At 41.2% G+C, this 23,733-nt stretch overlaps 1 protein-coding gene across 3 annotated transcripts in view; it reads left to right on the plus strand.

Moving 5' to 3' along the window:
* Window positions 1-23,733, plus strand: part of LOC132821108 (NXPE family member 3-like) — an 88,851-nt gene that overhangs the window by 17,049 nt on the left and 48,069 nt on the right. Inside the window, exon 1 of one of the 3 annotated variants that reach the window (XM_060833651.1) lies at window positions 23,004-23,167. The exons of the other annotated variants lie outside the window; for them this stretch is intronic. The gene's annotated coding sequence lies outside the window, so the exon portion shown is untranslated. Of the gene's footprint in view, window positions 1-23,003; window positions 23,168-23,733 lie in introns of those variants that run through there. 3 annotated transcript variants of the gene reach the window in all.

Here is a 23,733-nt window from a genome sequence, read left to right on the forward strand (position 1 = left end):
ACTTCTTGTACCAATTCATAAGCACTTCAAATAGCCTGTTTGATATCTGCATAATCTCTTTACCACTCATCTGACAGCACTGCAAATACCTCAATAGCTCTGCCTACAGCTTAGTCTGAACTAGCATTACCCACAAGTTCTCCGAACACTCCGTCTGCCTAGCCAGTTTGTCAAATGAAATAAAGATGGTTCCGACATCTTTCTCATCAAAACGTGGCAATGTTTTTACATATTTCTATAAATCACCACCTTTTCTTTTCATCTCCATTCTGTTAGTTTGACTTTCCTGACTAATTTACAACTTCTGAAGTTCAAATTCTCTGTCCCTTTCTCTTTCTCTTTCTTCTCTCTCTCTCTCTCTCTCTCTCTCTCTCTTTGCTCATCCAAGAACCTTATCTCGCTTTCTTTTCCCTCTGTCTCTCTCTCTGTCTTTTCTATCTTTCTCTTTCTTCTCTCATGGCTTTTCTTCCCTTTCTTTATCTTCTCACTCTATTTGCCTCAATTGCAATGTACATTTTTTCTTACTCTCATGCACTTATCTGTTTCTTTGATACACCTAAGTGCTTGCCCAACTTCATTACAATTTCAGCTTTCCTTTTGTCCCTGGTTAGACCCAATTCTAACCTATTTGCTAATTCTAAAAGTATGTCCTCCCTTTGTTTTTCTACACTTTTATGGCAAATTTGGGAAGCATCTTCAAACCCTTTGAGCAATCTTAAAAGCATTTCTCTCACAACAAGTAACCAAAGCTAAACAATCTTTATCATCTATCTTTTATCTAAAGATCTAGGACACTAGTTGGCAAGTGTTTAAATCTGCTGGAATATTTTGTACCCTGAATCTGTTCAAATCTGTGTAAATCCCAGACAAGCAATCAAACTGTTATGACACAGTGACCCCCTCTGTTAACAAAACCAAACACCCAGAAAAGCTCACTTCATCTTGTAATCTTTTAAAATACGAGTGGCAGAGAACTCTCCAATTCCACTATTTTACGAAAATAACATCAATTTATTTTTAAACCCTAAAAGTGAACATGAAACAACAAATATTCACAACTCTAAGCCTCCCTTATCTTAACTGCTTATTACCTGCCTCCAACTCCCCAACAATATGCTGTTCCAATAAGACGCTTATTAAGATTACACCAACTTAATGTCAAAACCACACTGTCACTGTTATCTTCTGTCACTTCACTCTCCCAGCTACTGAATTCCCTGGGTCATTTTCTCTCCTTTTATTACAAGTATGTTCCATATGAAAAGATACCTTTGATTGAGAATGTTTCCTCATTTCTTGGATCTCTTTCAATGACAGTTGCTCTCTCTTCATTATGATATCCTATAGAATGCTGAGCTAGACAATTTTTCAGATGTTCGACCTCCTCACCTGTGACTTGAATTATGTATATGGCAGCAAAGGGAAGGTAAGTGCTCGGCACATTCTCCTTCAATATGTCAGGGAAGTGAAACATTTAACTGACCAGCATAGCTTGATATGAGTTCAATATTGGCAATGTTCAAGGAGAGATAAAGTTATATGCAGAATTGAAAAGATCGTGTGTGGATACCGATAGAATTCATGAAGTAGAGCCAGTGGCTGTGGTTTATTTGGCCTTTCAGAAGGTTTTTGACAGAGATTAGCATGTAAAATGAGAACACATTGGATTAGGGGTAGTGCATTGAGATAGATAGATAGAAACTGATTGGCAGGCAGGAGACAAAGAGTAGGAATAAATGGGAGTTTTTCTGAATTGCAGACAATGGAGTAACTCAGTGCTGGGTTCCAGCTGTTCACAGATGAGGGAAATAAATGCAATATCGCCAAGGTGGCAATGACACAAAGCTGATTAGGAAGGTGAGTTGTGAGGAGGATTAGATACGTTTAACTTTGATTTAGACAAGTTGAAGGAATGGGCAAATGTGTGGCAGATGTGTTGTATTGTGGATAAATGTGAAGTTATCCACTTCAGGAGCAAAACTATGAAGGCATGTTGTTATCTGAATGGCCTTAAGTTGAGAGAGGGGGATGTGCAATGGGACCTAGGCATCGTAGGAACATAGGAATTGGGTGTGTCCTCATGTACCGGTTGCTGAGGGTAAGTATCCAGGTGCAGTAGGCAGTAAAATTGCAAATGATATTGGTCTTCATAGCTCAATGATTTGCAGGTATGTCATGCTGCAATTATACAGTACATTGGTGAGACCACACCTGGACTTTTGTGAACTGATTTAGTCTCCTTAGCTGAGGAAGAATGTTCTTGCGATAAAGGAGTGCAGTGAAGTCTACGCAAGCTGCTTCCTGGGATGGCAGGACTGACATATGAGGAGATTGAATTGTTTAGGATTATATTCACTGGAGTTCAGAACAATGAGGTGGATCTCATGGAAACCTTTAACATTCTAACTGGACTATCCAGGACAGGTGCAGGAAGGATGTCATTGCTGATGGAGTCCAGATCACAGTCCATGGATGTGGGTAGACCATTTACGATAAAGTTGAAATCTTTCTTCACCTGGAGAATGGTTACTAAAATGTTACTAAAACAAAATCATAAAATACAACATTTAACTTTTTAACTCTCGTTTGTCTTACAACCTTGTACCGAAGCTTTCTTTGGACTTGTTTTTGAAGATGTGTGGGATGATGTTCAAATAATGACTCAAATTGGTGAGGAGCAAAAACAGCTTGTTTATTCAGCAACCACAGCACAGGGCAGCAACAGAATCCCAAAATACAGTTCTTACAAGAGCCCCTTTACACACAGTTCTTACAAATAGTAAAATATCATTTTTATAGTGTTATATTTTTGTCTATATTACACAAAGCTTTGAAGGGCTTTTGTGCTGGGACACAGGAGATAGTTTAAAACATGCTAACTGCTAGCTACTAATGATGGGCTTTTGCCCGAAACGTTGATTTTGCTGCTCCTCGGATGCTGCCTGAACTGCTGTGCTCTTCCAGCACCACTAATCCAAAATCTGGTTTCCAGCATCTGCAGTCATTGTTTTTACCTACTTCTGATGGGATGTCCATCCAGTCTTCTTGCCTAATTAGGAGATGTTAGCCCTTTTGTCTTTTAAATTAGCAAGTGTCAGAAAAAATATTAGGCTCTTTGCATATAAGTTAGAAATCGTAATAAAACAAATTAAACTGATTACTGCAGCTGGGTTGCGAGATTTATTTAGTATTTGCCGATATGAGTTGCATTCATCATGCAATTTCATGCAAGCGCTGTTTAGTCAGTTAAGTTTCTTAAAAGGACAATGGCCCATTGCAAAGATATTTAACAGGTCCAAGAGATGGTTCAGGACTATTCAGGTCCAGGAGATGGTTGGTAAGAGCTGATTAATATTATTTTGATTCATGGAGACTTGTTGGGGATGATATTGTTCTGTATGCTGAGGTAAACACTGCTTGTAGCAGGGGCTGACAAGGTGTGGGAATACAGTGATGGGTTTGAAACGATTGATTGTAAATTTAAATCCAATAGAACCGCGGTTTTATGAATGAATGAATGAATGAGACTGTGTTATTTTAAATAATGGGTTAGGAAAGGGTTATGAATGAATGAACGGGAATGCGGTATTAATGAATATTGCGAGCTGGTGAGTGAATATCTCATAACACAACATATCACAGATGGCAACATATATGGTGACATTATACACTTTTCACTATACTATACTTGAGTACATGTGACAATAAAAATCTAAAATCGAAAAACAATTTAAATCTGAAAGAACACTCCTGCAATGTATAAAACAGGAAAATCTTTATGACGATATAAAAAGGAAGAGTGTAGCTGGTCCCTTGCTAGCAAAGACTGAGGAGTGAATATTGGGGAGCACAGAAATAATGGAGCCAGTAAATCAATATTTTACTTCAGTTTCTACAGTGAAGGACACAAGTACCATCCTAATAGTAACAGGTAATGCAGAGGCGATAGGAAGGGAGGAACTTAGACTGATCATCATCACTAGGGGAAAATGTACTGAACAAACTATTGGAATTAAAGGAGGCAAGTTCCCAGGGCCTGATGACCGACATCCCAAGGTCTTCAAGGAAGTGGCAACAGAGATTAATGATCCATTGTTTACAAAATTTCCTGGACGTGGGAAAGATTTCTGTGGATTGGAAGAATGCTAATATAACACCTTCATTCAGAAGACGAGGGAAGCTGAAGAATAGGAAGACAACCTATTATGTAAATACAGAGAAACTTTAAAGTGCTTTAAAGTGATCTGGGTGTCCTTGTACATGAACCGCAGTAAACTAGTATGCAAGTTTAGCAGATAATAAGGCAAATGGAATCTTGGCATTTATTGGTAAAAAGTCAAGAGTGTGGTGCTGGAAAAGCACAGCAGGTCAGGCAGCATCCGAGGAACAAGAAAATCGATGTTTTGGACATAAGCCCTTCATCAGGAATGAGGCCACCTTATTCCTGGTGAAGGGCTTATACTCAAAACATCACTTCTCCTGCTCCTCGGATGCCGCCTGACCTACTGTGCTTTTCCAGCACCACACTCTCGACACTGGTCTCTTGCAGCTGCAGTCCTCACGTTCTCCCATTTATTGGTAAAGACAAGGAGTGTGAAAGTAGGGAAGTGTTGCTGCAACTGGAGAAGGCATTAGAGAACTCAGATCTAGAGTAGTGAGTACAATTTCTGTCCCCTCACTTGAGGAATGATGTAATGGATGTAGGAGACATTTCAGAGGAGATTCACTAGATTGATTCCAGACATGAGGGGTTTGGTATCATGGAGATGGATTGAGCAGTTTGGGCCTATACTATTTGGACAAGTTGCTGAAGGGAACTGCCACGCTCACACAGGTATGCTGGTCTTGAATTCCAGTCAACATGCCTTTAAAAGACTCCTACATCTCGGATATGGATCTATCTTCAAATCTCTGTCCCCAATCCAATTTTTGCAGTTCTTGCTGAATACCTTCTTCCAGTTGAGCACTTTCACCCAAGTCCAGTCTTATCCATTTTCATAACTATCTTAAAACTTACGGGATAATAATTACTTTTCCCAAAATGCTCCCTCAGTGAAACTTTGAAAACCTGCTCAGGCTCATTCCCCAATACAAGGTCTAACAGCCACTTCTCTGGTTGGACAGCTTCATATTTAATGATGGGATGGCATCAGTGTTGGATTGGGGTGAACAAAGTTAGAAACCAGCCAACACCAGATTATAGTTTAACAGGTTTATTTGGAAGCACTAGCTTTCGGAGCGCTGCTCCTTCACCAGGTAGCTGATCCTTCCAAGTAAACCTGTTTGACTATAGCCTGATGTTGTGTGATTTATAACTTCATGTTTAATGTTGATCTCACTGTCTGTGCACCTTCTCTGTAGCTGTAACATTGTATTCCTTGCTCTGTCCTATTACCCTGATGCACTTTGTATGGTATTATCTGCCCGTACTGCACACAAAACAAAACATTTCACTGCACCTAGGTTCCTATGACAACAATAAATCCATTCAAATATTGGTTCAAGCAACCCTCCTGGATGTACCTGACCAATTCTGTCCCACCTAAGCTTCTGGAACTAAGGGAGTTCAGGAAGGTCGGGTTGCGCTTGTCCAGCAATATATTTTCAACTCTGATTTCCAGCATCTGCAGTCCTCACTTTCTCCTCTAAGGGAGTTCCAGTTAATATTGGGACAAATTAAATCACCAACTACCACAACTCTATTGTTCTCACATCTTTCCATGATCTGCTTACATATCTGTTCCTCTAATTCCTGCGGGCTATTGGGGGGCCGATTAAACAATCTCATCATAGTAATTACAGCTTTCATTTTCTTGAGTTCTACCCATCTGGTCTTGCTGGATGAGCCCTCCAAGATGTCTTCTCATGGTGCAGCTGTGAGGCTCTCTGTACTCAGCAATGCAATTCCCCCTCTCCTTTTACATCTCGCTCTACCATGCTAAAAGCATCGAAACCATGGACTGTTGAGCTGTCAGTCCTGTCTTTCTTACAACTAAGTTTTTCTGTACTGGCTGCACATCAAAGTCCCATGTACTAATCCAGACTCGAAGCTCATCTGCCTTATTTGTTATTCTCTGAGTATTAAAATAATTACACCTCACAATTAGTCCTGATGTGTTCATTAACCTGGCCCTGCTTGTTCTTCCTATGAGACTTACTTGACTTAGTCCCTGTCTTCCCTTCAAACACTACATACACTGACCTATTGGTCTGGTTTCCACCTTCCCAGTCACACGAGTTTAAATTCTTTCGAATGGCATCAGCAAACCTCCCTACAAGGATACTGGTAACCTCCAGTTAAGGTTCAGTCCATCCTTCTTGAACAGTCCATCTTTCCCTGGAAGAGGACCCAATGATCCAGATATCTGAACCCCTCCCTCTGACACCAGCCCTTTAGCCACACATTCAACTGTATTATCTTCCTATTTCTGGCCTCACCAGCAAGTGGTCACAACAATGCTAAGAGTCCCACTGTTTCGCTTATAGAGTCATAGAGTCATACAACATGAAAACAGACCCTTCAGTCCAACTCGTGCATGCTGACCAAGTTTCCCAAAAACTAGTCCCAATTGCCTGCGTTTGGACCATATCATTCTCAACCTTTCCTAATCATGTGTCTGTTCATTTACCTTTTAAATGCTGTAACTATACCTGCATTTACCACTTCCTCTGCCAGTTCATTCTACATATGAACCATCCTCTGTGTGACCCTTAGGACCCTTTGGAATATTTCTCCTTTTGCAACCACCCCCCCACCCCATCACAAGAGAAAGGATCTTTGCTATTTACCTTCTCAATGCCTCTCATGGTTTTCTCACCTCTTTATAAGGTGATGCCACTATTTTGGAAAGGTGGTAAGAAAAAAACAGGGAACTATAGACCAGTGAGCAATACATCAGTGGTGGGCACATTGTTGGAGGGAATCCTGAAGAACAGGATTTACTTGCATTTGGAAAGCCAACGTGTGATTACGGTTAGTCGACATGCCATTGTGTGTGGGAAATCATGTCTCACTCATGATTGAGCTTTTTTTGCAAAAGCAATGAAGAAGTAATGAAAAGGGTTGATGAGGGCAGAGCAGTGATGTATATGGTCCTCAGTAAAGTGTTCGACAAGGTTCCTCATGGTAAACCGGTTAGCAAGGTTAGAGTCAAGATTAGAGTGGTGCTGGAAAAGCACAGCAGGTCAGGAAGCATCTGAGGAGCAGGAAAACCGACACCCCAGGTAAAAGCCCTCGGGCAAGAGCACTATCAAGCAACACCTGCTCAGCAATAACTTGTTCAGTGATTTCTAGTTTGGATTCTGTCAGGGCCACTCAGCTCCTGATCTCGTTACAGCCTAGGTTCAAACAACGACAAAAAAGCTGAATTTCAGAGATGTGGTGAGAGTGACAGCCATTGACCTAAAGGACACATTTGGCTGGGGGCGTGACATCAAGGTGCAATACTATCATCAAAGGGAATCAGGGCTCAGACTCTCTCCTTGTTACAGTCATGCCTGGTACATTGAGAAATATGTTGTTGGAGGTAAACCATCTCAGCTCCAGGACATCTCTGCAGGAATTCCTCACTATAGTGTCCAAGACCCAGCCATATTCAGCTGCTTCATCCGTCACGTTCCTTCCAACATGAGATCAGAATCTTCAGCAATACCTGCACAATATTAAGTATCATTTGTGACTTCTCAGAAACTGAAGGAGTCCACGTTCAAATGTCGGGAAAGAACAGGTCTGTCTTAATATATGAAGCTTCCAGTAATCACATGTATCCCAGTCTGCACAGGTGACTGACAATTCTCAATGGGTTGTTCACATGATTCTTCACACTTTGAGGATTATTTAACAAAAACAGACTAGCAATGTTGGACACTGTGTTGTGAGTTGTGGAAGTGAGGGACATACAGCCAATATACTTAATATCGCATCAGCACTGAAATTCATACACCACATGTAAAGACATGGATACAAAGAGCCAAACCAAATCAGCCTTTCTCCCTCTGTATTCGCAACACAGTGAAATTAATACTGTCACAGACCCTCAATAGTGACTCCAATGGTTTGGATCTTTAACAAACATTTAACATTTCATTAAATGCATGATCGCTTTTGCAGAGGAAAATTAAACAAGGTAATGTAATTAGTGTGCACATGATTAACCGAGATTATATGGTTTCAGCCCCACCCACACAAAAAACAGACAGACACACAAACACTGTTAAGGGATAAAGAAAATAATAAGATTGCCCCAGGTTTCTAAAATGGTTTTCACAAATTGCTGTCTCATAGGCAGAAATTTGAACTCCTTGGTTCCTTTTCTGGAAATGTCGGTCAATCTCACCTTTTCAGTTCACTCATTGTAAAGGTTGTATAATAATTCTAATTTACCTTTCGACTCATTTGACTTCCAAACGCGGGAGGGGGAGATGAGGCAGGGAGCTGTCAGATCTCCATGCTGTTTCACCAGCAGTCAAACTCATCTCCATAGAAGTCATTGTTCAAAAACCCAACTTCAACATCAGTCCTGCCCTGAGACACTCAGCACCTGTTCCTGTGCTCTCAATTACTAGTCAACATCTGCCATCTGCTTGAATTTATGGTGCCTTCTGGACTTACCGGAGGCAATTCCCAGATACTGACCTCATTAACAACCACCTTCTACTATCTATGAACATAATTGAGTGTTACAACTTATCATGTGTTTATTTTAATATTGCAGATAGAATTTGTTTTTCTTTTGTCATTCCCCAGTTGATATTTGCTCACACTCGAGTCTAAGCTGAGAACTGCCACTTTCATTATGGACAGACAAATTCGTTTTTTTCCTGTCTTTTTCATTTGTGCTGTAAATACTGTATCAGCACAGCAACGATCATTAATAAATCTCTCTCCTACATTGATATGAATCATCTTTTTAATTCCTCTGAGAATGCAATCAATAATGAGGGAACGATAAGCCACTGAGCAACAATATAGTGTGGCTAACAACCTCAGCATTGCTTTGGAATTCCATGGATATTTCCTCTGAAACTACCATGTAAGTGATATGTAATGCCAGGAACCAGTGAATTGGATCATACATAACTATCTGACACATTTTGCATGGTTTAGCCAAACTTGTCCTGATTCCCGTGACGGTTAGGTGGATTTTACCCTGCAGAAAAATGATATCACTGAAGGCTTTACCACTATTTTAAATTTTCACTGACAGAGAGAAAGATACTAAAGTCAAGCTATTACTTAGCAACAATATTGACATCTCTACAGCAAGGAGGAAAATTGCCCAGTACATACTGTGAACAAAACGCAGGACAAATCTAAACTGCCCATTCATTATCCCAACTGCCTACTCCCAATCATCAGCAAACTGATAGAATCTGTCATCGGTATTGCTCTCAAATGACACTTACCCAATAATAACCTTTCCACAGAATCTCGGTTTGCGTGATGCCAGGGAGCCAAATGAGCTAAATTCCAGTGGTGAGGTGAGAGTGACTGTCTTGATGTCCAGGTCACATTTGTTTAGGTTAGATTACTTACAGTGTGGAAGCAGGCCCTTCGGCCCAACAAGTCCACACCGACCCTCCGAAGAGCAACCCACCCAGACCCATTCCTCTACATTTATCCATTCACCTCAGACAGTTGCCTGAGGAGGGAATTGAACTCGGGTCTCTGGTGCTGTGAGGCAGCAGTGCTAACCACTGAGCCACCGTGCCACCCACTGACTGAGTGTGGCTTCGAGAAGCCCTCACAAAAGTGGAATCAATGGTTGTCAGGAGTAAAACTTTCTTTGAGATGAAGACAGACTGACCAAAGAAGGAAGAAGATTGTTGAAGATCAATTACCTTTGCTCCAGCATATCATCAAACAAGTTCCCCAGGGTAATGACCTAGACTCAATCACTTCATCAATGAACTACATCCAGCAAGTCAAAAATGGTGATGTTTTCTGATCATTGCATAATCTTCAGCACTGTTTGTGACTCCTTTAACATTGAAGTAGCTCGTGGCCATACACAGGAAGACCTGGACTCTCTCCAAGCTTGGATTGATAAGTGATAAGGAATACCTTTGCCAGACAAGTGTCAGGCAATGACCATGTTCAACAAGACAGAGTCCAAACATTGCTCCTTTGACAATTAAGGGCTTTTATCATAGCTAAATTATTCCCAGTCAAGACTTCCACTACCATCTTTAGCTGCAATGCAGCTCTCCTTGATGAGGCGAGGAAACAGGATGAGCTACCGTGAAGCCATCGTAACTTGAATCCATAACTTTGTGCTTCTCGTTCAGGCATGCAACCAGTAAAGGATGAGCCAAGAATTGGCAGCAAGCGACAATTATTTAATTTAGGTGGCAGCATTAGATTTGCATGTTGCTAAATCAGAAGCAATCCTGCATCAGGGTGCTACTGCAGGTATTCAAGGTCTGCTCAATTTCATAGTCAGAATGTTCAAACTTATTCAGAACATACAGTTCTCACAATATAGCAGGCTATGATACTGTTACAGTGTCTGTGTATCTTGTGTATACAGCAGGGTCTTGCATAATCTCTCATACTGGCTTTCTTGTTTTACTTTGTGTAATTGTTGAAATTAAATGGACTATCTGCAGCACATGAATTGCATTGTTTCAAGAAGGCAGCTCACCAGCACCTTCTGATAGTCAACGAGGGACAGGGAATAAATACTGGCTGGTGCCAATAATACCTATACACCAATGGGAGAAAAGAAAAAGTATTTTGGAGTTCTATGAGGAATTAACAAGTACTGTAGGTAATGGGGAGCTGGTGGGTGTACTGCTCTTCAACTTCTTGAAGTGACCACATACCACATCACAAGTGTGGGATCAGACATTTTTCCGACTGGATGTTATGAAATTTGAAAAAAAAGATCCGATATATAAATGCTGCAAAGAAAATCCAGCTTTAAGCATAAACACACAAAGGTAGGCTATGCAGTCAGGGATTAAATTCAGAAATTAACTCAAAGACAGGTATGATAGAGAGCGATGTAAAAGAGGTGGGGAGTTGTGTTGCTAATTAGGGAAAACATCCCAGCTATACTGAGGGAGGACATCTTAGAGGGCACTTCCAGTGAAGCCAAATGGGAACATATCAGGAACAGGAAAGTACAATCACTTTGATGTACTACAGGCCTCCCAACAGCCATCAGGTGGTAGAAGGGCCGATATTTGGACAGATTATGAAAAACATGAAAACAATAGGATTATTGTTCTGGGGGATTTAAACTTCCCCCATACTGTCTGGGACTCACTTAGTGCCAGGGACTTTGATGGGGAAGAAAATGTTCAGTGCGTCCTGGGACACTTTTCAAAACTTTTTGAAATATTCCAACGAGGGAAGGGACCATACTGGGCCTGATGTTGGGGATTGTGTGCGGCCAGTTGATCTTTGTTTCAATGGGGGAAAATTTCAGGAGCAGGATCATCATTCCATTATGTTTTAAGTTACTTATGGAGAGGGATAAGAATAGTCTTGTGGGAAGAGTAATTACCACAATATTAAGGCAGAACTAGGGAACTGAGATTGGGGGGTAAATCCACATCTGTCATGTGGGAATTTTTTAAAAACAATACGATTAGAGTTCAGTACCGGCATGTGTGAAGTGGAGATGGGTTTGAATAACCAACGATCTATGCAAGCAGTACAGGTGTGTCTTACAGCCTGTGCTGAAGCATTTAAATATATGTGAGTCAAGATTGATAATGATTGCTGCAGGGTATATAATGGTGACGAGCTGTATTGAGGAATGACCGAGGAGGGTGATGTAATTAGAGGGATATGGCATTTGAGGAAGCATTCACTGACCCGATCATTCAATGTGGTGATTAAACTCATGGTATTACATACAGCCGTTTGATGGTAAGTTCCTCATGTTGCTTTTCTTTATTTGATCACTCTCTGAGGCTGACTGTTTCCATTCCCCTTGTTTTGACATGCCTTGTTATCCTGCTGTACTGCTGTGAACAATGGGCACCTTTCCTCCTTTCCACCTCCTCAGCTCGAGCTCTCATGCAGCATTGAAAAGCTGGGAGTTTACTCTTTTCCGTGGTCAATCTTGCTCCACTCTTTCTTGAATCAAATCCAATTGTGGAATGACAGCCCCCACACCCACTCCCTCCACAAGCACACTCATTATCGAGGATGTAGGCGGACCTCTCTTTCAGCAATGGTTTAGAAGGGGCAGATTGAAAGAAGTTACTGCACACAATGACAACAGCTTAAAGTTTATACTGTCAGCTAAACCATTCTGAGTTTCGGAAAGTAATATCAGGAAAACAACCTGACTTACAATTTCCAAATCAATCCTGTCTGTTAACTCAACTCTCAACACAGATGTTTCCAGACTCCTGATTATTTCCAACATTTTCTATTTCTATTGGATCTTACTCATTGCATTTCATCATCCCTGTGTTCATTCACAAAGGGTGTGTCAGATCAATCTTGGTAATTTTGGGACTCATGGCTTCAAACAAGTAACCAAATTCTAAATATTCTACAGAGGTATTTGAAATGACTGCATTTCTGTCCTTTAATGTGGGCATTCTATGGATTGTACCAATGTAAAATTAATTTATATCAAGATAGAGTCTACAAAGACATATACTTGTACTTCATTATATTTTAAATAATGATTCCAGGAGAAAGGACTTCACGTGAACGTACTTTGCTTTCTTTATCCACTCACTGTTCTTCTTCAGAATCAGTGACAATTCCATCATCAATAACAATACCTTGTTCATCATTCATTTCATCTGAGGTAAATGTAATTTAGATAATTATAAAATCAGAAAATTCACATTGTTTTAAGCAAATTAAATGGATGAATCTCACAGATTCCAGTGGAGTTTAGATTAGAAGTAGATTTTCAAGGTGGCACGTTGGCACAGTGGTTAGCACTGCTGCCTCACAGCTCCTAGCACTGCTGTCTCAGCGCCGAACACTGCTGCCTCACAGCACCTAGCACTGCTGCCTCACAGCGCCAGAGACCCGGGTTCAATGTAAACCGCCTCAGGGGACTGACTGTGTGGCGTTTCCACATTCTCCCCGTGTCTGCGTGGGTTTCCTCCGGGTGCTCAGGTTTCCTCCCACAGTCCAAAAATGTGCAGGTTAGGTGAATTGGCCATGCTAAATTGCCCGTAGTGTTAGTAGAAGGGTAATTGTAGGGGAATGGGTCTGGGTGGGTTGCGCTTCGGCGGGTCGGTGTGGACTTGTTGGGCCGAAGGGCCTGTTTCCACATTGTAAGTTATCTAATAACCTCTAACATGTCAGTGATATCCAGAGGTTACTGAAGGGCAAATGAATTATTAATATGTGGGGATGAGAGAATGAACACAGGAATGCATTCATCAAGGTCTGAAAAATACGGAAAATGCTGGAAAGCTCACTTGGCAAACTGCAATAAAAACGTGTCGACCTGATCCTAGATCAGTGTGCCCAATTTACTTTTCTCATTGCATTCAGGATCATAATGTGTGTTATGATTTGGTTAAGAACCAGAAAGCTTTCTTTTTAAAGTAGAAAGACTGAAGTGTGGATCCAAAGGGAATAAAGGCACAAGATAGCATGGTTTGAGCCAACACTACATTGCTAGAAAACTTGGAATTGGTCTACAATCTGCAATCCATGTACAAATTAAGTTTCATATCCAAAGGTGACATCTGGTAAACATGGATAATACATTGATGTATTTTCACCGCAGAGAGCGGTGCGAGCTGGGCGGAAGTGAGGTTGGAGCGCAGAGCTGGTCGGGAAGGTAAGTGATTGATATTTGAGTGGGTGTGTTCGAAGGGTGGGTCAGTAAATTTGCAGATGATACGAAGATTGGTGGAGTTGTGGATAGTGAGGAGGGGTGTTGTCGGCTGCAAAGGGACTTAGATATGATGCAGAGCTGGGCTGAGGAGTGGCAGATGGAGTTCAACCCTGCCAAGTGTGAGGTTGTCCATTTTGGAAGAACTAATAAGAATGCGGAATACAGGGTTAACGGTAGGGTTCTTAGTCAGGTGGAGGAACAGAGGGATCTTGGGGTCTATGTACATAGATCTTTGAAAGTTGCCACTCAGGTGGATAGAACTTGTAAGAAGGCCTATGGTGTATTAGCGTTCATTAGCAGAGGGATTGAATTCAAGAGTCGTGAAGTGATGTTGCAGCTGTACAGGACTTTGGTTAGGCCACATTTGGAGTACTGTGTGCAGTTCTGGTCGCCTCACTTTAGGAAAGATGTGGAAGCTTTGGAGAGGGTGCAGAGAAGATTTACCAGGATGTTGCCTGGAATGGAGAATAGGTCGTACGAGGATAGGTTGAGAGTTCTCGGCCTTTTCTCGTTGGAACGGCGAAGGATGAGGGGTGACTTGATAGAGGTTTATAAGATGATCAGAGGAATAGATAGAGTAGACAGTCAGAAACTTTTTCGCCGGGTACAACAGAGTGTTACAAGGGGACATAAATTTAAGGTGAAGGGTGGAAGGTATAGGGGGGATGTCTTTACCCAGAGAGTGGTGGGGGCATGGAATGTGCTGCCCGTGGGAGTGGTAGAGTCAGAATCATTGGTGACCTTTAAGCGGCAATTGGATAGGTACATGGATGGGTGCTTAATCTAGGATAGATGTTCGGCACAACATCGTGGGCCGAAGGGCCTGTTCTGTGCTGTATTGTTCTATGTTCTATGTTCTATGTGTGGTCAATATTGACAAATAGCATCTGTGACCAAAACATACTCCATTGATTATTCAGTAAGGCAGAAATTGAGGCATTCTTTCTTCAGGCACCAGGTAGTTAGGGTTTGGCAATGGAGGCAGCCCAGGTCCTGCATGGCCTTGTGGAGTGGAAGTTGGCATTATAGTGTTCAGCCATGGAGTGGTGGGGTTGGTTAGTGTGGGTGTCCCAGAGATGTTCTCTGATATGATCGATAAGTTGGCGTCCTGTCTCCCCAATGTAGAGAAAACCACTTCGGGTGCAATGGATGTAGTAGATGACATTTGTGGACTTACTGGTAAATTTCTGTCAGATGTGGAAGGATCCTTTAGGGCCTTTGATGCAGGTGAGGGGGAATGTGGGGCCATAGGTTTTACACTTCTTGCAGTGGCAGGGGAAGGTGTCAAAGATGAGTTGTGGGCAGGTGGGGGGTGTGGTTCTGATAAGGGAGTTGAAGAAAGAATTCTCTTTATGACCACAGAGCATCCCAGGTGTCCTCCTTGTTCGATGACCGCAATTTTCCCTCCCACATGGTCAACAATGCCCTCCAATGCATCTCCTCCACTTCTCGCACCTCCGACTCCACCCCTTCCAATGCATCCTCTCATGCCGTCCCAACCAGTACCCTCATTCACCCAGCTGTACTGGTCCTCATCCTCAACATCTTCTCCTTCCTATCCTCCGAACCAAATAGGTAGCCATGGGCATCCGCATGGCCCCTAGCTATTCCTGCCTCTTTGTCAGGTATATGGAACAGTCCATCTTCCACAGCTACACCGGCAGCATCCCCCACCTTTTCCCCTGTTACATCGATGACTGTATCGGTGCTACCTCATGCTCCCACAAGGAGATTGAACAGTTCATCTACTTCACTATCGCCTTTCACTCCAATCTCAAATGCACCTGGACCACCTCAGACACCTCCCTCCCCTTCCGGGACCTCTCCATCTCCATCTCTGGTGACTGACCTAACATGGACATCTACTACAAACCCACCCACTCCCACAGTTACCTGAATTACACTGTGAATAATGTGAAGTGAGTAGTCACGCAGTTCTTGAATTTCCAGAAGGTATTTGATATGGTGGCAAAAGAAAGCTTATTCTGCAAAATAGAAGCTCTGAGTATATAGCATGGTTAGAAGACTGGCTGGCTGGCAGAAAACAGAGAGAATGCGTAAATGAGTCATTGTCCAATGGACTTGATGTGATGAGTGATGCCCTGCACGGGTCGAGGCTGGACCTCAACCTTTTACAATTTAAATCAATGACTCAGAGGAGAGGAGCAAAATCAAGGCACCTAAATTCTCAGACAATGCCATGATAGGTAGGAAGCTAAGTTGTGAAGAAGGCATATGAAGTTGCAAATGGGAATGGGTTGAATGAACAGGCAAACATCTGGCATGAAAAGTATTATGTGGGAAAATGGGAAGTTGTTTTCCTTTACGGTAAGAATTAAAAAATAAGAGTAATTTACTGAATGGTGAACAACAGAGATTTTTGAGTTGCAGAATAAGTTACGTGTTCTGGTGCATGAGTTTGGAGGGAAGAAGTGAGGACTGCAGATGCTGGAGATTAGAGTTGACAGAGTGGTGCTGGAAAAGCACAGCAGGTCAGGCAGCATCAAGGAGCAGGAGAATCAACATTTCAGGCATAAGCGCTTCATCAGGAATGAGTCATTAAAGTTTATGATGAAGGTACAGCACAAAATCACTAAATGCTATCCTTTACTACAAGGTGAATTGAACATTTTGATTTGATATGATTTATTGCTGCCACGTGTATGTAAGTACAGTGAAAAATGTTGTTTTGCTAGCTATACAGGCAGATCATAGCATTAGAATCTGCTCTGGTGATTTTAATCTAACTTCTCCTGAGTCCTGCAATCTTACCTCCTCCTCTAATTTGGGTTTTCTATTTTTCCCTCTAACTGTATCCAAACACCCACCAACACCATTTAATTTAAAGCTCTGTCTACAGCTCCAGTTACGCAATTCGTTAGGACTCTGGTCCCAGCACAGCTCAGATGAAGACCATCCCATCAGAACAGATGCCTTCTTCCCCAGTGCCCCATGAATTCAAACTCATTCTCACAATCTTTGAGCCACACATTGACCTGCTTAATCTTATTGACCCTGTGCATTGGAAGTGGTTCAAAGCAGGTTGACTAGGTTGTACCTGGAATTGGATTGTTTTGTGAGAATAGCTTGAATAGGCTGCAGTTGTTTCCATTTGAGTTCAGAAGATTGAGGGTTGACTAAGTTGAAGCATATAAGATCCTGAATTTAATATAAGATTTGACGGTGAGAATGGATATTCCTTTCCCCTCGGGGTGAATCTAGTGCTCACGGTCTGTTATAGCCAATCATATGCTTTCTCTACATTAGGCTTAAAACAAAAAGATCCATCAATCAGGTTTCTTTTAACACATAGAAGATTATTGATTGATTATACAGTGAAACATGTACAATGAAAATGTCGAACTGTTCATTCTAAATATTAAACATTATTGTAATTTTGTTCCTAATAAAAGTATGACTGATTTGCGTTGATACTGGATTGTATTTGTATTGATTTGGAGGCTTTGCTGTTTTGGGATACCTTGGCAAACAGTTTATAACATTCTGGTTGGAGTTGTTGAATTTATTTAAGGAGAAATTAGACAATACTGGTAAATATCATGACAGCATGGGGAACCTAGGTGTGTCCATAGAAATATCCATTTTTCATCATGTGTTTACAGGATTGGACATATAAATTGGGAGGATATGACTTACGTGTAATTAAATTTGATTGAAAATGTATAGAAATGCTGTACGTGATGAGGAACACCAAAATGTTCAATGAACACTGTTCCAGGAATCTTTCCCATGTTGTAATATAAAGAGCTCCGAATAAAAATCAATTCTCTTGCTAACTATTGAACTCAATTCTTCTGTTTGACAACCTTTCCCCAACAATTGGCACTGTGAGCAAGGTACTGCACCGGTCCATTCCTGACTACGTGGGTCCTAATTGGGTGAGTATGTTTAATATGACCACCCTTTAGTAACAGGGCTAATGCTGTAGTCAATCCCGGCTGTAATTTGCAGCATAAAAAGGACAATGAGGGAGAACAGAGTTGTGCTGTGTTGGTCCACAATCCATAGGTCTAATCTGCACCATGGAGTTGTTCAACCCCACAGCAGCTCACCTCAACAGAAAAGAGTGCTCAGGGAGGCACAAGACCATGGTAGCAGGAAATGGTCTGGAAGGGATCATGTCTTAGGACAAAGGTAAAATAATATGGAGTCCAGAAAGGGCATTGGTACAAAGTGCACTAGATTACAATCAGAAGCTTTTCACAGAGATGATCAACAGGGGGTGTGATTAGATACCCTGATACCAGAGCAGAAAGCTTGGTGGAACGGACAAGGAAATGTGAAATGTGAGAAGGCAGTTGTAATTCTGACAGCCCTCATTAGAAATATGGCCAATGAGAGCCAGGAACCATGAGGGTGACAGCTCTCAGATGTGAGGGTTTAAAGTCGAAAGGCTGGACAGTGGTCACAGTCAGGGAGGCACTCAGTACCTTGTTCTACTCAGAGGGCAGTGAGGGCAATGACATTGATTGGACTGGATTAGAGGACAAGGCGTATGTAGATCAACAAAGGGTGGGATGACCTACCTCCCTATGAACCAGAAAGACCTGCACCTATAGCTGCAGTCTGGGTTGTAGTTAAAAAATTGAAGTGATAGACAGGGAATTCACACGATAGGAAGTATGTTTTCCTCGAACATTTTACCCCAGCAGAGAGGCAAGTGAATTGACCAAATGGTTAAAGCTAGTTGGAACCCCACAAAGCTACTTGGGCTGCAAAGTGAGTGGTAAAACAAAGATAAGGCCTGAAAATGAATTTAATTGGCACTTTGAGCTCATGTGTAATTAAAAGAGAAATTCATTGACCAGTAGATATTTATCACAGCTGAGATTTATGAAAGTGATTGTGTGTTAAATAACTGCTGGTTCTAGAAAGTGAAACAATTATCTTTCATTCTCATTACAAGCAAAGAGTAAATAAAGATTTAAAAACAGAGATTGGAAGTACATGAGAGAGAGAGAGAGAGAGAGATAGATAGATAGATAGATAGATAATATGTTTGTTTTTGTTCCCCAGAACTCATGATCGGGGGTAACATTGAGTTTAGTTTGCATTTTGGGAATGTATGGTGATTGAAAGTTGCTTTGAAATGTTGATTTAGAATTTGTTTCTTAAGCATAGTAAAAATGTATCTCTTGGAAGTAGTTACAGTTGATTAAAGTTATTTGAAGAAGAAAACAAGTAAGTCAAAAGACATAACTTATTTCCTCCTTCCTCAAAATAATGTACTATCTGTAAAACTTATAAAAGGCTGATACTAGGACGAGACAGGGTAGATGCAGAGAGATTGTTCCCAAATGTGTCCAGAATCAGGGGTCACAGTCTGAGGGTTCAGGGTGGACCATTTAGGACAGAGATGAGGAGACATTTCTTCACCCAAAGAGCAGTGAGCCTATGGAATTCATTGCCACAGGGAGTAGTTATCCCAAAACATTGAATGTATTGAAGACAAAACACTTCAGGCAAATGGCATCAAAGTTAACGGGAGAAAGCAGAATTAGGCTAATGATTGAGTGATCAATCATGATCATGATGAATTGTGGAGCAGGCTCAAAGGGCTGAATGGTCTCTTCCTGCTCCAATCTTTGTTATTTCTATGTGTTGTGTTTAGGTTGAAGAAAGTCCTGGATGAATGTTTAAGCTCTGAACCTCTATGTCTAAGCTATCATGTTACGAATTTCATTTTCTGGACAGAATAACTTGCAAATATTACTTTAACACATGGGTGAATCTTTAATTCCAAATGATAAGATTTGCTTATCTTAAATGCTGATTGGTGTGAATGTACTCAAATAATAGGTAAATTGGAAATTTTGGACATGCAATTCTCTTTGATGGAAATTACCTCCTGACATGGTCTAAAATCTTAGAAAATTGATATCAAAGAGTTAACAAAGGAGAGAGTAGAATGAAACAAATGAGGGAGGGTTTTCCTTCGTTCACAAATGAATTCTAACAAATGGCTTTATTTCCTGTACAGAAAGAGGAGAGGCTTTTGACGCAGGATTTTTTTTGCCCTGCACCCTTTAAATCAGCAGTAAATCACGCCTAATCAACCCCTTCTGCTTGAAGTGGAATGGTTGGATATTGTGTTGTCACAGAAAATAGAACAGAACATTTTGTGGGTTCTCTATTCCTCTTTTACTGCCTGGGGAGTGAATGCAGCAAAATAAATATCGAATCTTTAAATGTTCCTAAACCCCAAACTTTTAAGTTGGTCGAAATGACAGCTTTTTAAATTAGCATATGAATTTAAAATGTTTAAATTATTTAACATTCTTGAATGCTCCGACAGCAGGGTAGGTGTGACACTCCTGTCAGCTGTTTGGCAATTCCCAATGTGGGAGACCTCAATGTTCAGAACCACAAGTGTTTTGCTGTGCACAGAACCAGAACTGTATACGGTCATGGCTGATCATTATTAATCCAGGGAAAATGTGTAACAAGTTAAAGTTGTAAAAGTCAAAGAAAAAGTTCTACTTATTTCTGATATAGTTGAAATAAATTAATTTTGGTCCCTTGGGAAATGATTGTGAATGGGTTACCATATATACTCATGTATAGGTTGAATTTTAAAGTCTTTTTAAAAGCTGAAATTAGGGGGTCGATTTAGACATGAGGCGTTATTTTTTAGGGGCTGAAATTCATGCTGCTTGTTGAAATATCATATTTTTAGCAGAAGTCGATTTGATCACACAGCTAATCCAGGGTAAAGAAGAATTCTAAATACTTCATGAATCCTAATCTCCTACTGGCGGTATAAAGGTCGGTGCGCCAAACTACTACCGAATCCTAATCTTCTACTGTCCACCTTCCTGCCGGGTCTGAGTCAGAAACACAAACTTTCCTCAATTTACAATGTTCTCTATCACAGTACATGGAGTTCCAATCTCTCTGTGATATTTCCTTGCCCACAGACTGCAGTTCGGATTGGCTTTCAGCTTGCCCATCAAGTAGGCAGATGTTCTGATTGGTGGTCAGTGATGTCATTGGAGACAGGTGACGGGCACTGCCTCCCGCTGTGTGCTGTGCTGATGGAAGGTGCTGGCGGTTCGTAGCCTAGTGTCAAATGGGGGCAGAGGCGCAGGGGTGAGGAGGAGAAGGTGAGACGGGAGGGTAGCCACAAGTGGGATGGGGGCAAGGCCCTGATACAGAGCGGCTCACTCAACCGCTGATTAATGAGCGATGGTTGTCAATGCCTCACATCCTCCAACAAGTTACACTTTCACCTGAAGAAAGGGAACGAGGTGTCACAATCTGCCTCTCACTCTCATTCCCCCTTCCTCACTCTGTGTGGGGAGAACTGTCAATTTCCCCCAATAATGTTCCTTTCAAATAGTTTGACGTTTTATTCCATAAAGATGGAATATATTCGGTTCATCGCGGTTAGAGACAATAAAGCACAGCCTTTCCCACTGCCTTCCAGGCTCTAACCCACAATAACTATACTTCCCTTTAATTTCATATGATAATGTAGTAACTTACCATTGTTCACGGTGAGAAGTAATGATAGACTTAGTACCAGTCTGAATGAATGAATGAGTCAAAACATGCTGTTGCAAACCAAGTGCGTTTATTGCCTTATGATCAATGGAAATGTGATATAATAAACAAAGAACGATGAGTAGAGTTATCAGTACGAGTGGATGAATGTGATTCTATTTAAGTGGATTAAAGGGTTCTTCATTTTTCTTATTTTCTTCATTAAGCAGATATTTTCTGAAAATTCTATGAAATTTCAGCAAAATAAGTTAATGGGAACTTAAAGTTTCCTTTGGAAGAGTTTTATAATGTGACCTAGTAGGGTCAACGGAAACATGAGATGTAAAGAAAATACAAGATTTTTGGCCAAAAACTGAGGGCCTCTACTCTCGTTAAAATCATGGATGTTTTGGACAGGGTGCAGAGAAGGTTCATCAGGATGTTGCTTGGACTGAAGGATTTTAGAATTGAGGAGAAGTTGCATGAAATTGGATTGTTTTCAATGGAAAGATGGAGGCTGAGGGGCGATCTGATCGAGGTCAATAAATTTCTGACAGGGTGGATAATTGAAGGCTTTTTCCCATGGTGGAAAGGGCAACTTTTTCCCCAGAGTGGAAAGGGCAGCACGGTGGCTCAGTGGTTAGCACTGCTGTCTCAAAGCACTAGAGACCCGGGTTCAATTCCCACCTCAGGTGACTGACTGTGTGGAGTTTGCACATTCTCTCCCCGTGTCTGTGTGGGTTTCCTCTGGGTGCTCTGGTTTCCTCCCACAATCCAAAGATATGCAAGTCAGGTGAATTGGCCATGCTAAATTGTCCATAGTGTTAGGTGCATTAGTCACTCTTCAGAGGGTCGGTGTGGACTTGTTGGGCTGAAGGGCGTCTTTCCACACTGTACGTAATCTAACTACAAAAGGGCACAGGTACAAAGTGTGAGCTGAAACATTTAGGGGAAAAAGTTTCACACAGAGAGTGTGGATGCTTGGAACACACTGCAGTGGAGGTGGTTGAAGCAGGAAAGTTAGAAATGTTTAAGGTGTATCTTCTTAGATACATCATCAGGATGTGAACAAAGGGATAATTGATAGGTGTGTGCAATAAGTGGTGGGTCTAAATAAGGGATAGGAATTGGCATAAGCTTAGTGGGATGAAGGGCCTGTTTCTGTGTTGTACGATATTATGTTTTATCATAAGGTATTGAAAAGGTAAGGATTATTTTTCATGTGTATCACTCAGCATATGTTATCTGATGAAGGATACAATTTCATGCAAAAAAGTCCAATTCATCAAAACACGTCAGTTTGATCTCCAGAAAAACAACCAGTGATGGAAGCACCGGTTCATCCGAATATTAGATAGTACGTTGTTGTGAAGGTGCAGCTGTACTGTACCTTTGTGAGAGGGAGGAAGATAGCAAGGACTGACTAAAAGCACAGTGTGCTGAACAATGTAAACATATAACACTTTTGAAAACAAATAGGTGGATTTGCGTTGCCATTGAAAAAAAAGCAAATTTAAATTCAGCCAATCAGTTTAAATTATACCCCAGATACCAAAGTTCAATCGAATGTGAATTTAGTGTTTTGATGACATCAAACCAATGAAATGATCCCATGATATGGGGTATAAAACCAGACATTTTGAACGGTTGGGGAGAGAACAGCTACAAGCGCTAACAAACAGACTGCCAGCCAAATAGCTCTTGGAAAGGTAGCTGTCTATAAGTCATTTGTGCAGCAGAACATCAAAGTTGACCCAGAAGAACCTACAGGTTTGATTTTGGCTTTGCCATGCATGTAAGAGGGAATTTATTGGACCAGTATTGGAGATGGACAGGTAAATATAGATTTAAGAGAAAGGAGTTGTAAATAGTTGTTGGTTTTAATATTCTCTGTTGGACTTAAAGAATAAAATTGTTAATTTTTGCATTAAATAGTGACCTCTGGGTTTGTTCTTTGTCTCTCAAAATTGAACAGATGACAGCGAGAGGTGAGCTTCTGTGTGTCGGGTTTAAAATTAGCAGAGGGGTTTATCCCGTGTGGTAACAATGTTCAAAACAACTTTTGTGATAGAAGACAATCTTTAAACTGATCATTAAACATTAAGCTTTGAGTATTCCACACACCCATTGTTGACATTTTAAGATGAGATATGAAACAAAGTACCTGACTGTTCAAAAGAAATCTCAACTTCCTGATAGGTCACACCATACAAAGATTAAACTCTGTGAGCACGCAATTACATTCAACTGAAGCAACAGTTTAAAAAATTTGAGTGTTTTCTTGCCAATATCAACACAGTTGTTCAGATTTTTTGCAATTATTCTGCAAGGAGAATGGGACAGTTTCTGTGGAAAACGTGTTTGATTCCGAGTCACTGCCCCTACTTGCAGACTCTCTTCC

Source organism: Hemiscyllium ocellatum, chromosome 12, assembly GCF_020745735.1.
Source record: "Hemiscyllium ocellatum isolate sHemOce1 chromosome 12, sHemOce1.pat.X.cur, whole genome shotgun sequence".
NCBI classification, from domain to species: domain Eukaryota; kingdom Metazoa; phylum Chordata; class Chondrichthyes; order Orectolobiformes; family Hemiscylliidae; genus Hemiscyllium; species Hemiscyllium ocellatum.